We start from the raw sequence: 23,696 nt of genomic DNA, 5'->3' as shown, positions 1-23,696 counted from the left end.
TTGTGTCTTTCTTTATGTCTTTCTTTCCATAAAGAAAAACATAACTGAACTGGCTTCCTTCAGTCCTAAGCAAGGTTAACATAATTGTAAAGCAGGTTCAGGATTCCAAACTCTATGACATTTCATTACCCATTTAACTTGGCTCCATACAAGTCCTACAAAGCAGAGCACAACCCAGTCACAACACAACACAAGATACAATAAAGGGTAAGTGGTTAAGAAAGCAACCAGGAGGTCAGGCTGCGAGGGCACCGTCGAGGGGAGGCTTCAGTAGGGTCCGGGTCAGCTCTCAGCGCTTGCTGCTTGTCGTGGTGACTGTCTGCTGTGTTCAGAGATCTATCTGGCAGAGTCTTTGGTGGCAGTTGACTCTGATGTGGTGAGATGTGGAAAGGTCAGCCTCAGGAGACTCAGTTTGCTGCTGAGACAGTGTAATCAGCTGTGGCCTTTTGCAGACCCCTTCTGGTCCTGCTGGTTGTCAGTTCTGCATATCGTTGGCCTGCACTGATTTTGGCAATATCTGGTCTTAGTTGCAATGCCCCTGGCTGCTATGTCACTGTTTGACATGAGTGATTCCATCTTCCTCTCTACAATCATAGGCTCTGGGTACAAAGCTGTCCAACTTTTCTGTTTTCAAGCAAAAGTTTGGGAAAAGGTATCTCCATTTTTTTTTTTTTAAGATTTATTTATTTGAGAGAGAGAGACAGAATGAGTAGAGGAGGGGCAGAGGGATAAGCAGACTCCCCACTGACCTAGGAACCGGATATGGGGCTCAATCCCAGGACCCTGAGATCAGAACCTGAGCCAAAGTCAGACACTTAACAGACTGAGCCACCCAGGTGCTCCAGGGCATCTCCCTTTCTTGGAGAACTGTTTACTCACCAGCTGACCTGGCTTTACAAGATCTCCCTATAAGCCTCTCCTTCCCAATCCGTGGCTCATAATTCGGAGTACCCAGGGTGATTACAGGGGTATAACCTCATCTCCACTTGGGAGATTTGTTCCTTGAAAATGTACCTTTAGAGATCAATTATTCTGGAGTGTTACCTTTCTTAACATCTAAAGTGAAAATAATTTCCAGAAAGAGGCATAGGGGAAGAAAAATAATTCTCCCTCTACCTTTCTAGTTTCCTGCGTTAAAAAACAAATTTAATTATGTACACATGTGGCAGGAGCTGCACAGAGATATGAGATCCAGAGACGTAACCAAAGCAGGAAGCTTTTGTGTCTTTTAGACAAACAATATGTTTGTGAAGAATTAATAAGACAAAGAGGATTGGGCTAGGGGTGGTAAAAAGGCAAAGAGGTGACAAGGTTTGTACAGTATTCTTGGCCCTAAAATCCGCTGTCTCTGGTGATAAGGATGCCTTTTACCATCCTGGCATGGGGAGGGTATTTTTCACTTGAGAGATTTATCTTCTGCTTTAAGGGGCACAGGAGAGGTCAGAGCATCCTTGTACTGGCTGTTTCTCAAGTACCTTTAATTCAAAATAGCTTGCCAGAGGGGCATATTTTGGGGTAACATTCTGAACCCTTACAGAGGTAGGAAATACATTATTCTCTTTATACATAGGGAGTTTATCCTATCAATCTTCTCTACTTCAAAGGATGGGCAGAAGGAACTCTATTTATTTGTTGGGGAGGGATGCAGAGAGCCTTGAAAGATACGCAGGATAGGTATTGAAAAGGGGTATGAGAGTCCCCCCCCTACTCCCAAACCATTGAAGGGCTGGTTGGCCCTGTGTGATTATCAGGATGTCATTAAGCGGGGAGCTGGGAGGAGTGGGAGCCGCCCCTGAGGTTCTTTTCTGTCCTAAAGACTGATGACTTTATCTCCTCTGTGGACTTCTGGTCATTAGTGCTGCTTCTGGAAGCCAGCCCCTGTGGGCCTACTGCCCAAGGTAAGCGGTGTCTCTCAGCCTTTCCCCCACCCTAATTTAGGCCAGACCACAGAGCTCGTCTGGGTTTGCAGAGAGGCAATAATGACAATTTGGTGTAGCTATGACCGATTTTACTTTGGTTTTCTTCAAAAGCAATGAAAAAGAGCGCCACAAAGGATATAAAGAAGGTTGAGTTTTCTAGAGTGTGGAACAGCCCCCTGTTGTCTGGCTTGATCTTACAGAGACCTTTCTAGGGTTTGAGGATCTTGCCGGCCTGCAAAGATGCTTTTTATGCCCCAAATCAGAAAAGATTTACACTACCAGACAAGGCAATGACATTACTGCACAGGAAGTTACACCTCTCAGGCCTTCTGAGTTCACAGCCTTGAAATTCCTGTTGCATTCGCCCTGAGATTTGTCTCCTCCGAGCTGTGCTTATGCTTCTGGGCTGAGCTTTCCATTTATGTCCACTGGGGATGATGGCTACGACACATGCTCCATCTTCTAGGGTGGGACACAGTTCTGTGAATAACAGCACCTCACACCCATGGGAACTTAGCTGGTCACAGAAGAGAAGAGTAGCTATTGTCTTTTTGTGCTGCAAGGAAGCTTGTAATACATAGAGAGAGAGAGGGAGAAAGAAAGAGAGAGAAGAGAGGGTTCCAGGCAGTGTTTCCTTTAAAATATATAATTTTAGGGACACCTGGGTGGCTCAGTGTTTGAGTATCTGCCTTTGGCTTGGGGCATGATCCTGGGTCCAGGGATAGAGTTCTGCATCGGGCTCCCTATAGGGAGCCTGCTTCTCCCTCTGTCTGTGTTTCTGTCTCTCTCTCTCTCTCATGAATAAATAAATCTTAAAAAAAATACAATTTTAGTGTTAATGGGAAATGACAAAATTAAAATACAGATTGCTTTATGAAGCTTAAACTAGTTTCCAACTGCTATGATGTGTTCTGAAGGAGATAGTAAGGCTCTCTCTAATGTATTCTCTTTAATTTCATTGTATCCTGGTTTCAAATACTTGAATTTGCAAGGCTGAAGGAATATAGACTGCTTTTAAAATTGTGACTTTTAGAGCTGTTTTCTTTTTCTTGTTGATAAACTTTTAAAAATACCTTTAGCCATCTAAGAAATTATCTTCTGTGCTTGGAGGATAAGGATGTGCTGACGGTTTTTCTTCTAACTCCTATCTTTTTGGAACAGGTTATAATTGTGGGTGGATTATTCTGACACTATTGCTTTGGGTGTGTGTGGTATTTTGCAATTTAAAGGTGAGAGTTTTCTCTGTTATCACTGAATATGCCTCTTTGCTAAGCATACAATGGTGGTTCTCTAGATATAAATGAGTTCTTTAAAACTCCATTGTTTCAGTTCGGTGGCTCTCAAATTTTAGCATGTATTAACATCACCTGGGAAGATTTCTAAAATGCACATATTTGGGTGTTGCTCACAGAGCTTATAATCGAATAGTCTGAGTTAGGGTCCAAGGTACTGCACTTTTTCTCCCATTGGTTCACATCCCTTTTATGTTTAAAAAATTAAAAAATAAATTTTTTAAAATTCCAGTATAATTAACATACAGTGTTACATGTTTCAGGTGTACAACATAGTGATTCAACAATTCTATCCATTATTCAGTGCTCACCCATAAGTGCTCTTTAATCTCCATCACCTAATTCACCCCTCACCCCTGTTTGTTCTCTATATTTAAGAGTCTGTTTTTCAGTTTGTCTTCTTTTTTCTTTGTTTGCTTTGTTTCTTAAATTCCATATATGAGTGAAATCATATGGTATTTATCTTTCTCTGACTGACTTATTTCTCAGCATTATACCCTCTGGATCCAGACAAGATTTCATTCATTTTTATGGTCAAGTAATATTATATAGCGTGTGTATGTATGTGTGTATGTATGTGTGTGTGAGTTTTAAATTTTAGCCATTCTGACAGATGTGAGGTGAAATTTCAGTGTGGTCTTGATTTGCATTTCCTTGATGATGTGATATTGAGCACCTTTTCATGTGTCTGTTGGTCATCTGTACGTCTTCTTTGGGAAAATGTCTAGTTATGTCTTCTGCACATTTTAAAAATGAGCCGTATATTTTGGATACTAACCCTTTATTGGATATGTCATCTTCTCCCATTCAGTAGGTTGTCTTTTGGTTTTGTTGATTGTTTCCTTTGCTGTGCAGAAGCTTTTAATTTTGAGGTAGTTGCAATAGTCAATTTTTGCTTTTGTTTCCCTTGCCTCAGGAGACATATCTAGAAAGACGTCATTATAGTCAATGTCAGAGAAATTACTGCCTGTGTACTTTTCTAGGATTGTTATGGGTTTAGGTCTCACATTTAGGTTCTTAATCCATTTTGAGTTTATTTTTATGTATGATGTAAGAGAGGGGTCCAGTTTCATTCTTTTGCATGTTGTCCAATTTTCCCAACACCATTTGTTGAAGAGATTGTCATTTTCCCATTGTGTATTCTTGCCTCCTTTGTCAAAGATTAATTGACCATATAATTGTGGGCTTATTTTTGGGCTCTCTATCTTGTTCTCTTGATCTGTGTCTCTTTTAGTGTCAGTACCATACTGTTTTGATTACTACAGCTTTGTCATATAGCTTGAAATCTAGGATTGTGATACCTCTAGACTTGTTCTTCTTTTTCAAAATTGTTTTGGCTATTTGGGGTCTTTTTAGGTTTCATACAAACTTGAGGATTGTCCGTTCTGGTTCTGTAAAAACTGCTATTGGTATTTTAATAGGGTTTACATTGACTTTATAGATTCCTTTGGGTAGTATGGACATTTTAACAATATTTGTACTTCCAATCCATGAGTTTGGGATATCTTTCCATTTGTTTCTATCATCTTCAATTTCTTTCATCAGTGTTTTATAGTTTTCAGAGCACAATTTTTCCCCTCAAGGATCTGCTTTTTAAGCTGTGAACTGGGATGCCTGGGTGGCTCAGTGGTTGAGTGTCTGCCTTTGGTTCAGGTTGTGATCCTGGAGTCCTAGGATCGAGTCCCATATCAGGCTACCTGCATGAGCCTGCTTCTCCCTCTGCCTATGTCTCTGCTTCTCTGTCTCTCATGAATAAATAAATAAAATCTTTAAAAAAAAAAAAAAGAAAGCTGTGGACTGAGAACCACATTCTGAGGGTAAATCACTGCTTTAGAACAGGTTTCTTAGCCTCAGCCGTTTTGCTATTTTAGCTGGATGAGTATTGGTTGTGGGGCTATTCTCTGCATTGTAGGATGTTTAGCAGCATCCCTGGCCTCTACCCATGAGATGACAGTAGCATTCCCATTCTCCTCTCAATTATGACAACCAAAAATGTCTCTGGACATTGCCAAGTGGCCCCTAGAGTGGCGAATTTGTGAACCAGCACCTTAGAAATTTTGTTCTTCCTAATTCAGACATCTTAGCCACCCATTCTTGTGAATGATGGATTTATTTCTTAGGACTCTGTATGATAAAATAAGTCTTTTGTCATGTAGGGCTCAAACCAAGGGCCCATGACCACTTCTAGCCCCTAGGCAATTTTCATTTGACCAGAATAGATTTTTTTTAATTATTAAAATTAAAATTAGTTACTAACATATGCATTTGGGGATCTACTCATTTCTGACTGTGCTTGACAATTCAGAAGATTTGATCCCATTATCCCATATTCCTATGAGGTAAGAACCAGCTGGATTCGGGGAGCAGCTGCAACAGAGATCTGCATGTGCTCTCCAGCTGCTCAAGGCCACACTTGGCAGATCTCACTTATCCACAGTCCTTGTCTGGCTCCTAGAGGCATTGGATTTTCAGTTCTTGGTTTAATGCTCCACAACTACTAGATGAAAATGGAGTGTTCCATATGGAATAATTCTGCTAGAGTTGGCAACTTTGATGCCAACTCTTGAATATATTCAAAGATTTAGTAGATTGTAAGGCAATGGACCAAATGTTTTAATCTCCTGTGATTAATATGTCTTCTCATTTTGTAATATATTTACATGGCATTTTAGGTATTTGCACTTTCTAAAGGAGAAAATTTCTAAAATGTGGATCCTAGGCACCCAGACCCTCCATCAGGTTATCACATTCCACAAGTATTTGTTGTTGTTGACTAACATAGCTCTGCATTGTCTGTTAAGAATTCTCAGTTTTCTCAAGTGCTGGTTCTTGATGGGCAAAGGAAACATTTCCAGGGAACAGAAAAACAAAGGAGAAATGAGCTTGTGATGAATTCCTAACCAAATTACTCTCACCCCGTCTGAACCTATGTCATTGTGAGAATAACAATTTCATATGGGGTGACTAAAAACTGGATCTATGACCAATCTCAGAAGCAAGGTAGAGGAAAATGTCCTGGGGTGGGGCTGGATTTATGAGCATATGTCTGTACAGTCACCCAAGGCTCTATGTATAGAAGGGTCCTGCCCTTCTTTTAATGCTCCACTACAGCCATCTTGAAATTTTCCTCCTCCTCCTCTTCCTCCTACCCCTCCTCCTTCTCCTCTTCTTCTCCTTTTTAACTCACTGTAACTCTATGGTTGTAGTAAAAGACTGCACGCACCAGCAGGAACTTGTTAAATAAGCCACATAATGGAGGCAGTAAGGCTGCAAAAGGAATATAGAAGATCTCCACACTGTCCTGGGGAGAGATCACCAGGGTGGGTTGTTCTGGGAATAATGAAAGGTGAGTGTCTAAAATGGGCAAATGTTTGCCAGCTTATTATAAGAGGTTTTACTGAAGAATATCCAGATGGAAGAGACTCATTGGGCAAGGTATGTGGGGAGGAGCAGAGTACAGAGCTGCCGCGCTCTCCGTGGGTGCCACACTCCCTGAACCTCCATGTGTTTGCCAACCCAAAAGCTCTCGAATTTCTTAATAATTTTTTTTAAATTTTTTTATTTATTTATGATAGTTACAGAGAGAGAGAGAGGCAGAGACACAGACAGAGGGAGAAGCAGGCTCCATGCACCGGGAGCCCGATGTGGGATTCGATCCCGGGTCTCCAGGATCGCGCCCTGGGCCAAAGGCGGGCGCCAAACCGCTGCGCCACCCAGGGATCCCCGAATTTCTTAATAATTTTTGACCAAAAGGCCCTGCAATTTCATTTTGCACTAAGCTCCACAAATTATGTAGGTAAATCTTGTCTGCAGGAGCTTTTAAGTTTATTTTATCTTATGTTATTTCATTTGATTATTGTGGGAGGTGAGAATGTTCAAAAACATCAAGTTTAGGAATTTCATTATTGTAAAGAGAAACCGTGTCCTTCTCCCTTCATGAGATTAGAATGCATTTATTCAGGAAACTAACACTCTCTCATAGCCAGCTGTGTGTGGGGGACTGCTAGGAGGCAAAGAAACACAGATGACGAAGAAGGCAGTATGGTAATGTGGAGCCAGGTGGAAATGGGTCCTAATGAATTTAGACAAACCATATAATTTCTCCAAACCTTAGTTTCTTTCTCTATAAAATGAGGATAATAGTTCTGACCTTAAGAAATTGTAAAGATTAAATGAAATTGTGTTGTGTCTCTTTCATTGATTGGCATTTAGTAAGCCCTCAATATATTCTTTGCTTGAGGGGTATCTGGGTGCCTCAGTCAATGAAGTGCTTGCCTTTGACTCAGGTCATGGTCCCAGGATCTTGCGACGGAGTCCTACTTTGGAGTTCCTGCTCAGCAGGGAGTCTGATTCTCCCTCTACCCCTCTATCCACCCCTCCCCATTCACACTCTCTCTGGTTCGAAGAAGTAAATAAAAACTTTAATATATATATATATATATATATATATATATATAATATACCATATATATTAAATACATGTATATAAATATATATATACACACATATATTACATGACAACATACCATAGGCTGGGTGGCTTGAGCAACACAAATTTGTTTTCTCAGAGTTCTGGAGGGTTCTGTAAGCTAAAGTTCAGTGTAATGACATGACCAAGTTCTGGTGAGAGCTGTCTTCCTGATTTTCGGACAGCTGCCTTTTACCTGTGTCCTCACATGATAGAGTTCTGGTGTGTCTTCCTCTTCTCATAAGGACACCAGTTCTGTTGGAGTAGCACTCTACCCTTAGGCTTCATTTAATCTTAATTACTTCCCTAAAGGCCAAATACAGTCACATGGATGGTTAGGGCCACCCACATGCATGTGGGGGACACAATCCAGGCCATAACACCTGGTATAAGTACAACTAAAGCATAAATGAAAGTGTCTGACTCTACTGGTGGGGAGAGGTCAGAGAAGGCTTCATGGAGGAGGTGATTCCTGAAATGCATCTAAAATATTTAACCAAAAAAGTGTGTGTTCGAAACAACAAATCAAAGACCACAGAGTAGTTTATTGTAAAAAACAGTAATCTCCCCACCTCTCTCCAGCCTCAAGAGTCATTGCTGTGGAATGACTATGTCCCTCCAAATCCCATATGTTGACACCCTAATCCCCAATGTGATGGTTTCAGGAGGTGGGGCCTAAAGGGAGGTAATGAGGTGATGAGGATGGGGCTCTCGTGATGGCATTAGTGCCCTTATAAGATGAAGAAACACAACAGAACATTCTCTCTCTCTCTCTCCTCACTCCCTTCCATCTCTTCCTCCCTTGCTTTCTCCTTCCCTCCCTCCACCTGCAGATACAACAAGAACATGGCCCTCTATAAACCAAGAAGAATCCGTTCTCTACATATTGGACCTTGCAGTGCCTTGGTCTCACATCTTCCACATTCCAGAACCATGAGAAGTAAGTTTCTGTTGTTTAAGCTCCCCAATGTACGAGAGTCTGTTAGAGCAGCTCAAACTGGCTGAGACAGTCAACATTTGGATGTCCAGCTTGTATGTGTTTTTCCATTGGTTTCCTTTGTAACTGAAGGTAATCTACCTGTATCTGTGTTTCTTGTGTCACCAACTCTTAGCATTTTTCTATTGCTTCCCAGCTTTACTGAAATATACTGGTGCTCTCTTCTTTTCTCTGGCTTTCCTCCCTCCTGCCGTGGCCCTCCTTCTGTCAACTATCCTTCTACATTATCATGATTACCAATCTGCATTCTGTTCTGCTACCACAGTCACGCCTTCCCTGCAAGCCAGAAAAGCCGTTTTTGTGTTAGTCGCCCGTGCAAATGCTGGCCCAACTCATGTGCCTGAAATACTTTCAGTTATGTACTGGGCCAAATGACATAAACTCAAGATCAGTAGGAGGATTTCTTTTCCTCAAAGTCAAATAGATTTTCTTTTCTTACAATTTAGAAATTTCTTAAAACCATTATGCATTTGAGTTTGCTATATATTTAGATATCTTTTTCTTGTGGAGTTTTATTTTTAAGTTTCTAAATGCCTTTCTCTCTCTTTTTTCTTTCTCTCTCTCCTTAAAGCACTCATTTTGGCTGATCCTTTCCATTATACCCATCAGACCATCTGTCTTGTCAGTCCAGGCTGCTGTAACAGCACACCATAGACAGAGTGGATTAAACAACAGAAACATTTCCCACAGTTCAGGAGTCTGGAAGTCTAAGACCAAGATGCCCTTATGGTTGGGCCCTGGTGAGGACCCTGTCCCAGGTTGTGACTACAACTTCTTGTGTCTTCGCATGGTGGAGAGCATAGAGGAGGAAGCAAGCTCTTGTGACTCTCATAAGGACACCAACCCTATGACCTTATCTGCTCCTAATTACCTCCTGAAGGCTCCAGTTCCTAATACTGTCACATTGGGGAATGGGGTTTCAACATAAAAATTTTCAGGGGTACACAAACATTCAGTCCATCCACCATCTTTTTCATCAAGATCACCTTTTTAACAGATACCATGCTCCCAAAGATCTCCCTCTGTTCCAGAGAGCCCCATCCATCTACTCTTTTAAGAAGGGCTCATTTTTGGGGCACCTGGGTGGCTCAGCTGGTTGGCCTTGACTCTTGGTTTCAACTCAGATCATGATCTCAGGGTCGTGAGATTGAGCCCCGCATCAGGCTCCATGGTCAGCACAGAATCTGCTTAAGATTATCTTTCTCCCTCTCCCTTTGCTCCTCTACCACCACCCCCCATGCTATCTCTCTCTTTCTCTCAAATAATAAATAAATAGATCTTCTTTTAAAAAGTAAAGAAAAAAAAAAGTGGCTTATTTTCTAGGCCAGCACAGCAGCTATCATTCTAGAACACTAGAACTTTCCTTCACTCCTGTTTTCTATGACATCTACTGTTTCCTAAACACCCTATTTTCCTCTTTCCCAGTTCCCCTCCTATGTTTCTAAAAGAGATCAAGTAGTTTCCTAACAATGATGTTAAAGTGAGATGTGAAATGCTTCGAACTATCTTAGTTTTGTCAGTACATTTGATAGTTTGGTTGGGTATAGTAGTCAAGTGTAATGGGAAGAGGGCAATTTTCAACTGGTTTTGCACAGCTTTTCTTGATCAGAGGAAAATGCTTTCTATTCATGCCACCAAAACCCCACAAAGTGTCTTAGTTGTAGCCCATCAGACAGTGATAATCCACTCATACTAATGAGTGTCCCATCAAACTGGACATTCAGTGGGTGATGACCAGCCAGGAGACCAGAAGGGCAGAGCTCCTCACCAGAGGACTTGTGTGGACAGCTCAGCACCAAATCAGTTTCTAGGCAACCAACTGGTATCTGTGATGAGAGGATCTCCCCATCCTACCAGTTCCCCTCTTAAATTTGGAGTTTTCTTCATTCCTTTGTGAGGTCGTCCTGTAATATTTTATCTAGTCTTTGGAGTGGAAAAACTAGCACTGCAGGCATGCGGATATATCTTTCCATCCCATCCTTTGTCTAAAGGCTTTTTCCTTTTAATTTTATACTCTTTGTTGCTGCTTCCAAAGTGGGTGACTCATGACTATCTGAGTAGGCCTGAGTGGAAGAAAAAAGGCCCTAGGGGTTCAAGTAAGTAAAGAGGGAAAGAAACACACAGGAAACATACAAATGAATACTTCAAGATATCATCTTTCCACAACAGGTCAAAAATTATTTTCCCTTTGACATTTAAAAGCATAGGGCAATTGCTTTCTAGCATCCACTGTTGCTAATGAGAAATCAGATGCTAGTATGGCTTGTTCTTTTGTGGCTGACTTGGTTTTACTTTCTGGGAGATTTTAAGATGTTCTCTTTATGTTTGGCTTTCTGAATTTTCATAGTAATGTGTTTAGGAGCAGATATTTTAAAATTCTTGAACTGAGCGTTTAATAGCTCCTTTCAACTTGTGGATTTGTGACCTCTTGGCTCTAAAAGATTTTCATTATTTCTGCACTCATTTTCTCTTCTTCATGGTCTCTGTTTTTTTTTTTTTTTTTTTTTAATTTATTTTTTGGTCTCTGTTTTCTCTTGAAATTTGATTTGTTGCATGCTGGGCTTGCTGAATTAATCTTGTCTCTCTTTTTTTTTTTTTAATCATGGTAAAATACATGAAACATAAAATTGCCTCCTAAATGTCAGTTTTTCTGTATCTCTGTGTCTTTTTGTTCTAAGATCTGAGAGATTTTCTTAACTTTTCCATTCTTCTATTGCATTTCTTATATCAGCAACTGTAATTTCCAGTGGTTCTTTCTGTTTTCTCCTTATTTATAATACCTTAGCCTTGGCTTATGAATAGCTAATCACTCTGAGGATTTTAATTGCTTTGTTTCCTGAATCATTTCTGTTTTTCCAATTATTTATCTTGGTGTCTCTTATTGCTGGTTTTCTTCCTACGCCTGGCAATCCTAAATTGTCTTGTCATATGTAAGAGGGAAAGACTGAGTAGCTAGTGTAGCTTTCTTCTGCTGTGTTTATATATATATATATAAATATATAAAACTTGGGTAGTTCCAACAGTTCTGCTTAAAAAAGAAATAAAACTCTGGTACATCCAAATGATAAAAATCTCCCAGTCTCTGCATTTTACCTTACTTTCTGTTCCCGTCTACATAGAAGTTTAGTAATGGTTCAGAAAACACCTATTCATTAATTTCTTTTTAACCTCTGTTGTAAGTATCCTGAAGCCAATCCAGTATCATTATGTTTCTAGATGACAAAGTCTGAGATTCTAGGATCTTTATGTTTTGTGACCTACAGTTGGTAAATAATCCTTTTGCTTATCTGGGATGCCTCTACTTAATTCCTAGGCCTTCACTTTGGTAAATTCTGAGGCATATCACATCTTCTCTTTCTCTGGTTTACTCCACTACCTCTGTAGAGGTCCCTGGGGTCACGTCCTTGCTCAATAGCCCAGACCGGCACAGCTGTCAATACAGTGAATGGATCATGTTCATCAACCTCAAACCTTTTCAGTAGAATCTTAAGACCCTTTTGTTCTCCTCATTCAGATTGGATCTCCAATTTTCTAAAGAGGACAGCAGCCCAGGCTGGAATTCTTCATGCCTTTAGATTGCTGCAGGACCTCACCAATACCTCAGAGAGAGGGCAAGGGCCACTCCAGGGTCCGCTGTCTCCCTAAGGTGAATGCTAAACATTGTATTCACACTTTCCATACAAGAAACCCTAATGGTGCCCTTGCAGTCAAGCCTAGTGGGCTCTGCTCCACAACATAAGACCCAAATGCTTAAATAAAGGGTCAAAGGATGGGGGAAGATAGAGCCTGGATCCCTCAAATAGGTTCCCATCCCTTAATGCCCCCACCCCACACAACTCTTTGGAATCTATGAATTGAGCAGCCCTGTTTGTCTATTTGTTTGCTTGTCTTTTACATCCCATTTGTTGCCCTGACCTAATCCTTCATTTTTGCGTGGTAGCTGCATTCCAGGCTAATGTGTTCAGAAGAACTTGAGTCTTTATCCCCTTTTTCCCAGTAAGATACAAAGAGCAAATGGCCCCTAGGGCTTATATAAAGTGCTTCTCCCCCTTTGTTTTTGCTTACTAGAATTTACCTGAGTGTAAATAAATTATGTGCAAAATCACTTACATTCATGTAATAGATGTTCAGTCCAACAAATTAAAACAAAATTTGATAGAACAAATTGAACTTAAAAAATTCTTTACAGTGCCTCCTTAGGGGACCTATGTCCCCATCTGCACTCCCTCTGCTCTATCCTCCCCACCCCCGTGACCCCATCTGCCCCCAGCCTTTTTAGTTTAAGATGCAAGCATTCACCAGGGCGCCTGGGTGGCTCAGTCGGTTAAGCATCTGCCTCTGGATTTCAGCTCAGGTTATGATCTCAGGGTCATGAGATCAAGCTACTGTGTCCTCAAATGCAAGCTGAGTCACTTGCAAATGAGAAGAAATATGACATTGTACTCAGAAATGTTGCCCACCTATCTGGAGCTTCAGAGAGGCTGCCCCCAAGAAAAAGAAAGTAGCTGGTACAGAGTTAAACTATGACATCAACACAACAGGGTACAGAATACAGAACACTGAGGATACATTTAAAAGCCATTTAAAAGACAATTGCCTCCTCCGCCCCAACCCTGCCAGGCTGTAAGAGGATAACCTGACCGATATTAATTAGAGCTAAAAAAAAAATTATAATGAGAAAATCAGGAGCTTGAAATATAGAAAATTGAGTCATGGGGGGACAGTTGGCAGGGTTCTTCAGAGCATTGTGTGGGGAAAAGAGATCAGCCCCTCCTATTGGCTGGGTCAGTCCTATCCTGTAGGTGGAAGCCTCAGCTCTCGTAGCCTCAATGGCATGAAGCAGTGAATTTATCTGAACAACTCTCTTTGTTCTGACTTCCTGCTCCTTAAGCAAATCTCTGATTATGATCGGACTTCCTCTATAGTTCTGCCTACGGAAATGGATCTGCTGCAAGGGCTTTTAGTATTCCATCCCATACAGTGATTTAAAAACATTTTTTTGACTATAAATGAACAAAATGGCATTTTGACCACTGTATTGTTTGGCTTCCCCTGCAGGTTGGCTGGTTATGTAATATATGTGCTCCTGCTCCTGCGAGGTATTTCTCCTTGCAAATGAGCAAGATGGCCTTCAGTTTTGGGGGGCTCTAGTGGCTGTGAGTCTGTCCCAGAGGAGATTAACATACTCCAGGAGCACTGGGGTTTCTGAGCCCTCGAGGGGGGAGGCCCGCCTGACTCTGGAATGTGAAACGTTCCCCTTGGTAAAGGACACAGCCACTGAGCCTTGTTTCCTATGCGATAAGCACATATGCTTCTAGCTGCTGTTATTTTACCATTTTTAGGCAAAGATGAAACGCTTGATTCATAATGTAAGATACAGCGCTTACCATATCTGGCCCGTGCAACATTAACATTTAGGCTCCTAGAACGAAAATGTGCCGTGGTTTCCAGCATAGCCATCCTTTTAAAAGTTCTCCACTCAGTACAAAATAAACAGTGGTTTAAAATTGCAACCTGATTAAAATCCTGGTGTAGAAGCATTGATTAGGCCCGCTAACTAGGAAGGGGAAGGGAGGGAGGCAAAGGAATCATTGCAGCCCCAAACTCAGCCCCTTCCATTCCCCTCCAAGCAAGAGGCAGGAGGAGATTTGTGCCAAGGGATGAGAAGAATTTCCATCCTGTTTGGATTACGCAGAGATGCTTTTGGAAGACTCTCACCGAGAAAACAGAGTGGTAGAAAAGCACAATTGCCTATTTGCTTCTGTTTTGGAGACACACTTACAAACCCTCAGAACCACGTCCCAAGAAGGCAGGATTTCCAATCCAAAGCAAGCAGGGCCTCGGGCTTTGCAAATGGACCTGCGGGGATCCTATCTAGGGATGATGGCTGCAGTTGCTATGGCAATTGCAAGCACAACTCAGATTCACCTGCACACCCTGTCTTCTCTGCTCCTTTGTTCAGAGCAAACTACCATCACGCAGTCAATGGCACTGCTGGCAAGGCACAGGCATTTCCGTGAACCGGGTGCCACCAGTCTGGGTTCTGCGTACAGATCTTTTTGTTCTGGAATGAATCTGCAACTTCCCAAGTGCCTTGATGCTAGCATAACAAGGAGGGAGCCTTAAAAAAATACTGGTCTAAAAATGGTTGTGATCTCACCTGGGCCAAATTTTTCTGAGAAGGAATGTGAGTCTTGAATTCTCAAATCTAGTGATTCCCAAGCTGTAGGAAGCCTCGGATTCCCTAAATCCCAGGTCGGGGGGTGGGGGGGGGTGGGGGGTGGGGGGACTAAGAGAGGGTCCGGGACTCTGAATTTTTAATAGGGACCCAAGCTGATTCAGACCCAGATGATCCCAGGACCACACTGAGAAGCCCTGTTTTGGGGATCCGAGGACACTTTCCCCTTTGCAGAGGATCAAGGTCTTAAAAAGAAGGTTGACTCTCAGGATTTCCTCCACAAGGAACCTAACTTTGCATTCAGGCTGTAAGGCCTTAATCAGGTGGCAGAGTGATTTTAGGACAGGCCTGGGTTCTAGGCTTGCTCTGGGGGCTTGGTTCATTGTGACTCTGTTGCAGGGCTCCCTCAGAGTGGTGTCGGGCTCCCGCTGTGACATCTGGAGAGAAGACAAGGAACCACTCTTGCAGCACCCAGTGGGTTCAGGGAACAGGCAGGAGGAGGGGTTACTTTCGAGTTCAAGGCAGAGGAACCACCTCCTGCCTTTCTCATAAGGGTCAGTGAGGGCTTCAGCTTCACTGAGGAAGGGAGAAGTAGGGGTGCCTTTGGTTTCTTGTTCCTGCTGGTGCGAAGCCCCCACACCTTGGGGACTTAGCACCCTCTTCCATCCACCGGTTTTTCCAGCCTCTAGGTTTTAGGTGTGCTAAGTTAGTCGTTCCCTGCCCCTCCCTTTTCCTTCCCTTTCTGGGTTGCTCCAGATGCTTCTTTTAACCATATTCTGTTTGTTAAATAGACACAGAATCCCCATGTCCTTGGAGAAGAGTGTGGCACATGCCAGGAAGCTCCCCGCAGAGCCGGGCACTCGAGGTGGAGAGGAGGCCCACGCAGCGGCTCAAGTGGAAATTCAGAACCTTCTGAGGAAAGCTTTGCAGGAGGCTGTTCACCTGCCCCAACCCCACAGGCCTCTGGCTCGGAAGGGACTTTTGCGGCCGCATGCTCGCACGCATGCACCGAAGCGCTGCAGGTGGCACTTAGGCTTTTATTTAAATGCGGTTTCTCTTTGAAGGAGAACAAAGTCGATCTGAATAAAAGTCCTATTTTTGGAAAGGAGAAGTAAGTAATGCACTAGATGTTCGGAATGTGAAAACTTCTTCCCAAGGCCTCCTCACCTTCATCCCAGCAGGTGTCTCAGGAGGGGCCCAAACCACACAGAGGAGCTGGGCCCCTTGGCTGCTGACACGTTGTGGCTTTTCCAGTTTTCACCAAATGGGAAGAAAAGGACAAGTTTCCAGTGTGATAGAAAATGAAAAATAAGTTTATGTATAGGCAATTGTTGACCATCGATTTGTCCTTTTTAAAATAAATCTCTGCTAACTGTTGCAAGCTAGCACCTCCCTGGTGCCAACTGCGGGGCGGGATTTATCCACAAGACACAATTCGGGTCTGAGCATGCCAGGATTTTATTTACTTATTCATGAGAGACCAGAGAGAGAGGCAGAGACACAGGCAGAGGGAGAAGCAGGCTCCTGCAGGGAGCCTGACGTGGGATTTGATCCCAGGACCCCGGGATCATACCCAGAGCCCAAGGCAGATGCTCAACCACTGAGCCACCCAGGAGTCCCCTGGGATGTTATCTTTGCCAATTGAACTACAGGGAGTTCCTTTATGAAAAAAGCAGCAGCAGAGGGGACCAGTAAAATGTAAAAGGTAAAGGGTCATGGGCAGCCCTGGTGGCTCAGTGGTTTAGCACCTGCCTTCGGCCCAGGGTGTGATCCTGGGGACCTGGTGTCAAGTCCCACATCAGGTTCCCTGCATGGAGCCTGCTCCTCCCTCTGGCTGTGTCTCTGCCTCTCTCTGTGTTTCTCATGAATAAATAAATAAAATCTTAAAAAAAAAAAAATGGTAAAGGGTTAGTAAATGCAGTGGTTAAGCCCATAAGCTTCAGAACCAGGCTGCCCGAGGGCTAAGGTGTAGTCCCCGCACATGCAACGGGCTCCTCGCCTGTCAAATGGGACCGATGACACCAGGTCACATGGCGATGGTGAGACTGAGACCAGGAGTTGCCCGTTAAGCCTTTAGCAGACAAGTTCGCGATTCTAAATGTGGAGGAAAGGCTGCTGTATTTGATATCACTCTGTGGACTTGCCTGGATTCGTCTAGAAGATCAGGGAAGCAATGTGCTCACCATCTGGATCAGAAGAGTTGGCTCTCTGGCTGCCATCACGCGTCCACAGGGGGGATGCTGGTCAGCCACTGTGCACCCCTTCAAGCAAGTGAGAGGCAGCATGCTTAGGTTTGGCTCTAGCCATTCCTGTGGGCCAGGACCCCCTTTTTCACACCAAGGTTCCATTATCAGGGCCTCTCTAGCAGATCTTGTACCTTGGCCTCCTTATATGGAGAGCTCCTTGCCGCCTCCCATCCCCTCCCCTTTTTTTTTTAATCTTTTTTTTTTTTTTTTTTTTTTAATTTATGATAGTCACACACACACACACAGAGAGAGAGAGAGAGAGAGAGAGAGAGAGAGAGGCAGAGACACAGGCAGAGGGAGAAGCAGGCTCCATGCACCGGGAGCCCGACGTGGGATTTGATCCCGGGTCTCCAGGATCGCGCCCTGGGCCAAAGGCAGGCGCCAAACTGCTGCGCCACCCAGGGATCCCCATCCCCTCCCTTCTTCATCTCTTTCTCCCTTCCTCAGACATTGACTGTGCACCTGTCAGGTGTGCTAAGTACTAGGGATGTCGCAGTGAGGAAAACAGACCTGGTTCCTGTCCTGGTGGAGCTTATATTCTCAAGCGAGAGAGTCCACACAGAGGCAAAGGACGAAACAATAATTTCATGTTATAATACGTGCCTCAAAGAGAAGAAAGAAGGTGCGGAAGGAAAGCAGTGGGGCAGAGTCTGGGTGCTCCTTTAGAAGGAGCTCAGGGGCTGGCGCATCTAAGCAGAGGAAAGCTCACCTCTTTTGTAAGAAGACAGCAGGGGGTCATATTCTCAGGTGGTGTTCTCAGCAAAGGGCTGGGCTTGCGTGGAGATGAAGAGGTAAACGACTTTGGAAAACTGGCATTTTTGTTTCTGGTGCTGAGCTCAGAGCAGGTGTCCCAGGGCGCTCAGCAAAACGTGTGCATGTGGTCGGTCCCTGGGTGTCTGGTAGACCAGGGACACGCAGAACAAAACACAGTCTGTTAATTCTTCTGTCCCCCTGCTTGTGGAGCATCACAACATGTCAGGCACTGGTTCTGGGCCGTTGGGCCACATTAGCAAATCAAAGATTTCCACTTGGTGGAGTTTAATGTTCTAGCTGGGAGAAATGGAAAAGAAATGACAAAAGTCCTACCCCAGTAAGTGATGTCTGGTAGAGAAGGATGAGCTGCAGGTGAGGAGTAGGAAGACAGAGGCAAATGTGTGCGCATGTGTGTGTGTGTGTGCGTGATTTAAGGTAAAGTGGTCAGGGGCGCCCAGGTGGCTCGGTGGTTGAGCGTCTGTCTGCCTTTGGCTTAGGTCGTGATCCTGGGGTCCTGGGATCGAGTTCCGCATCACGTTCCTTACAGGGAGCCTACTTTTCTCTCTGCCTCTCTCTCCGTGTCTCTCATGTATAAATAAATAAAATCTTAAAAAAAAAAAAGTTAAAATAGAGTGGTCAGCATAGGCTTCGTCGTTCAGAGGTAAGACGCAAGGAGGTGAAGGGTTTAGCTATACTGGGGAAGTGGGGCCCAGGAAGGCGGAACAACCGGTATGAAGGCCTAAAAGTGGGAACGTGGCCTCTGGGAGATGATGAGCATCTTAAGGAAGTGTCCTTAAGCCCTCCAGGGTGGCCCCCTGCCCCCGGCCACCCCAAGCCCCACAGGCCTTCCTGAGTCCACACTGCCGACTCCCTCTCCTAGTCCTATCTCGTGCTAAGCCCGACCCCGACTCCTCGGTGTAGAAAACCCAAGCGAGTCGTGAGCGGGAAGGACCTGGCTGCCTGCACAGACCAGCGTTGCTGAGGGGTTCCGGGACCGGCTGAGCCTGACATCGATGGAAGAGAAGCAGGCTGTTCAGGGTCAGGCAGGGTTTGGCTTACATGTTGCCCTTGCCCCTTACTCGTTGAAGGACCTTGTGAAAGTTATTCTAGGAATGTCAGGGAATCCTGGGAAGCTTCCAGACTTTGAAGACCCTCACGCTGGGAGTTTTTTTTTCTTTTTGACATAAAGACTGTACAATTCAGTAGTTTTTAGGACATTCACATGGTTGTCCAACCATAACCGCTACCTAGTTCCAGAACATTCTTCTCACCCATGCCCATTCACCCTCACTCAGCATTCACCCCTGGCCTCAGCCCCAGCAACCAGAAATGCACATCGGCCTCTACGGATTTGCCTGTCCCAGATATTTTGTATAAATGGAATCACACAAGGAGCACCTGGGTGGCTCAGTGGTTTCGCATCTGCCTTTGGCTCAGGTCGTGATCCCAGGGTCCCAGGATCCAGTCCCACATCGGGCTCCCTGCATGGAGCCTGCCTGTGTCTCTGCCTCTCTCTCTGTGCCTCTCATGAATAAATAAATAAAATCATTAAAAAGAAAAATGGAATCACACGATAGGAGGCCTTCACTTTCCCTACTGTTTTCCAGGGTCATCCGTGTCCTTGCACGGACCGTTACATCACATGCCCCTGTGGATGTATTTAGCACCAGGGGATTTCTGCGGCACCCACTTCTCTGCAAAGCTTTGCCACTGATGAACAGTCAGCATCCCCAGGTCCCCCAAGCGTGAGGCCTGCACACAAATGCTTTTTGCATTTGTTGCCTCCTGGGTCCTGGGGGTGTCCTCCTTGGGCTTCTGGGAGCTGTAAAACAGATAATACTGATCAGCCCGCAGGGCGCGGTGAGGACCACTGGAACAGCACCCACCCTCCACCCTCTGCTGTGCTCCACGGTGGGTCGGCTTGAGGGAACCCCACAGAGCCCCGCATTTCCCACCTTGCCGCCCGCCCACGCAGGTGTGGCCTGGGTCTGGGGCTCTCTAGGGTGGCCAGAGCCATGATCCAGTGGCATCCCAAGTTCTGGGGGTGCCTCCCAATGTGGTGCTTGCTCCCACCCCCCCCAGGCAAGGGCAGTGGGGGGTCTGACGGAAGCCTGGCTCAGAGAGTTTGTTAGATAAATACATGCCTGAAGGGAAGCCAAGGGCTGCAAGGGGCTCTGCGTCAGCCCCGGCCTCCAGCTAGTAGTGCTGGGCTGCAGCGGGAGACCCAGTACACACAGGCCTCCGGCCGCCCCTCTCGCCTCTCCTCTGCCAGCGAGCAGGGACCCTTGGGAACAGGAGGCCCGTCTTTAGAGTAGCCTTGGGCAACCTGCCGGGGGCTCCCCAGGTTCTAATCTGAGCTGAGGACGGGGTGGGGGTGGAGGGCCTGCGCCTCTCGGGCCCTGAGACTCCGGCCAGGGCAGCAGGTTCCTAGAAAGTTAGAGCCTTGAACAAACCAGCACCCCTCTCTTGTGACATTTAGAGACACCCCAGCAGGGTCCCAGTCCAAAAAAAAAAGGGGAATGAATGTTTGAGGAAAGTAAAGAAGAGGGGTGACGTGACACTGGCTCGATTTGGGGGTACCCCCATTCTGTGAGGCACCCTTTTTTGTGTCGCAGGTCTGTGTCTCCCTTGTTTGAGAACCTAGAACAGCAGTTCTCAATCATCCTAAGCAGGAGAACCATGTGGGCAAACGTAAATATCCGCAGATGCCAAAGCCCCTCTCTCAGCCATCTGTGACTCAGTTGCTCTAGGGGGACGTGGGCAATCAGTATTCAACTGTCAACTAACGTCTCCAGGTGGCTCCAAGGTGCACAGAGTTAAGGGCTTAGTTGGAGCCACCTCTCATTTACCTGGGAGGAAACTTCCTGTCGGCTGCCCTCTGACAGCTGCCAAGCCGCAGTCTTCAGCACATTTGGGGGACAGCCAACTCTGAGAGTAGAGAGATCTCTGCCCCCGCCCCCGCTCCGTCCCCGGGGTTCATCCTGAGACTTCCTTCTCACCCCGGGTGTCCTTCCTATTGCCCACTTGGCTCTGCGGCCACAGGCAGGCAGCCACTCCTGGAGCAAGCGGTTCCTGCACCCCACAGCAATCCGCGTCCTGGTACTTGTGTGGGGTGGAGGTCAGAGGGCAGCAGGCCCCGTAGAGAGGCAGTGTGGTGAGCCCAGCAGGCACAGCACGGCGGGCTTCAGCTCCAGGACCACCTCTAATAGCTCGGATGTTGGATGGGCAAGTCATCTGACCTTCGTGAGTTCCAGATTTCCGCTCTGAACAACCTCCCTAAGACAGTTGTTGTCAGGCTCCAATAAAATATCGTGGTTGTTCAAGGGCGTTGTAAATCGTGAACCTCTAGAACATTCGTTCTATTGCTATAGAGGGGCCTGCAGGCCACTTTTCCTCTCCCAGTGCTCAGCCCTCTCCCCAGGGGATAGGAGCTCATCTCCAGCCCTGGGCCGGGGTCAAGACCCTTGGAGCCCCCCGGGTGGGGGGGTGGGGGGGTCAGGGACAGGGAAGAGCCTTCTCAGGGTAGGGCCAGGTGGCAACGTGTTGGCAGGAGGCGGCAACTCCAGGGCTTGGGGAGGAAATGGCAGCCAGCACCCCGTCTCCTCAGCGACCCTATGAAGTGACCCCAGTTGCCTCTGTGCCTTTAGGGAGCTCCGAGGGGGCTCCCAAAAGTTCCCTATGGGCCTCAGGCGCTTCTCTCGACCATCGCCGAGGGTCCGCAGGGCTCTCCCTGTCCCTTCCTGGCGAAAGCAAGCGCACTGCCCCGTGCTGGCAGCACACGGGCCATCCCTCAGCCGCCCTGGAAGGCGGGGGCAGCGAGCGCTCACCCCCAGACTGCCCTTTCTGGGGAGGCAGGGAGAGGAGGGACCTGAGCAGGAGGAAGCGGGTGGGGAGAGCAGGAGCCCAAGGTCTTGTATTTGGCTGTTGCTGGGCAGGGCGGAGACCAGAGAGGAAGGAGAGGAAAGTGCACCCCCAGGTGGCCTTCCCGCCACCACCCCGGCCACCGGCAGCCCCCAGCTCGGCAGGAAGAAGGCTGCGCCTCCGGAGGGGGAGCCCTGCTAGGCCCCAGGGGCAGGAGGCCTGACCCAACCTCAAGCGCGCTTCCTTGGGGGTGGGAGGGGGCAGTGAACCCCGCTTAGGTGTTTGATTCGTTTCCATTTCTGAAATAGTTTCTCTTCTAACTCTTTGGATTCTCCCAACAACCCTGGAAGACCAGCCGAGCCTGCTGCATCAGCCCCCTTGTATAAGGGGGAGACCGGGGTCCCTAAGGTGAAGTGGATCATTAGAGTCCGACTTGCCCGCAGTCGAGCTGGCCTGGAACACGTGCGTGCTGACTTTTACTCTCCTATTTGCTCGTGTTTCTCCCGGGTCCCTGGCCTCCCGGGCCGCAGGCTCCCGACCTCGCCCCCCCCCCCCCCCGCTTCCCCTCCCCCAGCCCCACGTCCCAGGCCCCCTCTGACCCACTCACGCTGGGCAGGTGCAGCGCCGGAGCACTGCTGCGTCTTGGCTCCTCCGCAGAGACTGGACCTTTGGCCCACGTGTGAACTTGACCTCCTGCGTTTGCTCTAGGCACCGTGTGCATTCGATCACATTTCACAGAGTGTGGCCCAAATTCAGGCTGTTAGCCTCCTTCCTCTCGTGGCTGCTTTCACTTGTACCCATACTCCATGCAAGCGGTTTGTCTCACCCCCCCCCCCCCAAATGCAGGGGCTCCCTCCCCTCTCATCAACCTCCACAGCCTCAGAGGACGCTGGCCTCTGGAAAACCTCTCTTCCCCTCGGAACAGGCGTTGGCTTGTGGGACAGACAGTTGCCTTGGGAAAAGCAGCCAGAGTTCTCTTAGCTTTTTGTCTCTTTTTTCTTCTTGAAGCTGCACATTCGTTGTACTCTTCCTTCCCCGGGCTCAGTTTTCTCCAGGTTTCGCTCCTGGGTTGACTTGAGACTGCCCCTGCCTGAGATTTTCCTGCTGCTTCCGAATGCTTCCCCGTTTCACTTATTCCAAGTAGGAATGATAATAACGTTTTTTTCTGGTTAAAAAAAAAAAAAGAAAACCAGGAGCCAATATTCCTAATGTGCGGCTCCCTTCTGGGTGGGGAGGCGGACAGGGCCGATGCCGGGATGTTTGCGTGTCCGGGCACATTCAGGGTTTACAGAATGTTCTCGTGCACTTGATTAGCACAGCGGTGACCTGAGGCTGACAGAGCAGGGGTTGTCATTCCCATTTCACAGAGGGTGAAACAGAGGATCACAGAAGGTGCTTCATCGATTGTCATCTGATTTCAGGTTTTGGCCTGAAGACTACCAATTTTGCATAAGAAAAACCCTTTGTTTCAGAGTATAAACAAATTCAAAGCCCAAGTGTTGTCTCAGTCTGCTTGGGCGACTATAACAAAATACCACAGATTGGGTGCTTTAAATAAGAGAATTTTTTTTCTCACAGTTCTGGAGGCTGGGAAGTCCAAGGTCAAGGCCTGCCAGCTGATCTGCTTCCTGACAGAAAGAAGCTCTCTTCCAGTCTTGCAGACAGCTGCCTTCCCTCGGTGGCCCCTCCCTGTGTCTCACATGAGGGATCTCTCTCTGTCTTTTCCTCTTCTCCTAAGGCCACCGTTCTATCAGATTGGGGCCTGCCATGACCTCATTTAACCTTAATTAGCTCCTAACGAGTCTTTCCAGATATAGTCACACTGGGTTGAGAACTTCAACATGTGAATTTGGGGGTGGGGGGCACACAGTTCAGCCATAGCTGATGTGTACGGGATCAGCCTGGCTTCTAACATCCGTTACATCTTAGTGCATTCACTTCGGTGCAAGGACCTAGGGGTGTCAGGTTCTCAGAACTGAGGG

At 46.3% G+C, this 23,696-nt stretch overlaps 2 long non-coding RNA genes across 13 annotated transcripts in view; one reads left to right on the top strand and one right to left on the bottom strand.

The window, feature by feature from the left end:
* Positions 1-16,231, top strand: part of LOC144292980 (uncharacterized) — a 62,434-nt gene extending 46,203 nt beyond the window's left edge. For 11 of the 12 annotated variants that reach the window (XR_013360409.1, XR_013360401.1, XR_013360403.1 and 8 more), the window contains 2 exons: positions 8,513-8,619; positions 15,646-16,231. This is a non-coding gene — a long non-coding RNA (uncharacterized LOC144292980). Of the gene's footprint in view, positions 1-8,512; positions 8,620-12,190; positions 12,323-15,645 lie in introns of all 12 variants that reach the window. The other variant, XR_013360400.1, reaches the window with a different exon arrangement.
* Positions 16,232-16,551: 320 nt separating this feature from the next.
* LOC144292970 (uncharacterized) lies at positions 16,552-23,352 on the bottom strand. The gene is made up of 3 exons (XR_013360394.1): positions 22,322-23,352; positions 17,810-17,996; positions 16,552-17,115 (listed from the first exon to the last, which is right to left on the bottom strand). It is a non-coding gene; the product is annotated as an uncharacterized LOC144292970 (long non-coding RNA).
* Positions 23,353-23,696: the final 344 nt, after the last annotated feature.

The sequence above is a fragment of the Canis aureus genome, chromosome 21 (genome assembly GCF_053574225.1).
Source record: "Canis aureus isolate CA01 chromosome 21, VMU_Caureus_v.1.0, whole genome shotgun sequence".
NCBI lineage: Eukaryota > Metazoa > Chordata > Mammalia > Carnivora > Canidae > Canis > Canis aureus.
Note: the sequence above shows the minus strand (reverse complement) of the source record. Positions and strands in the feature narration are given on the sequence as shown.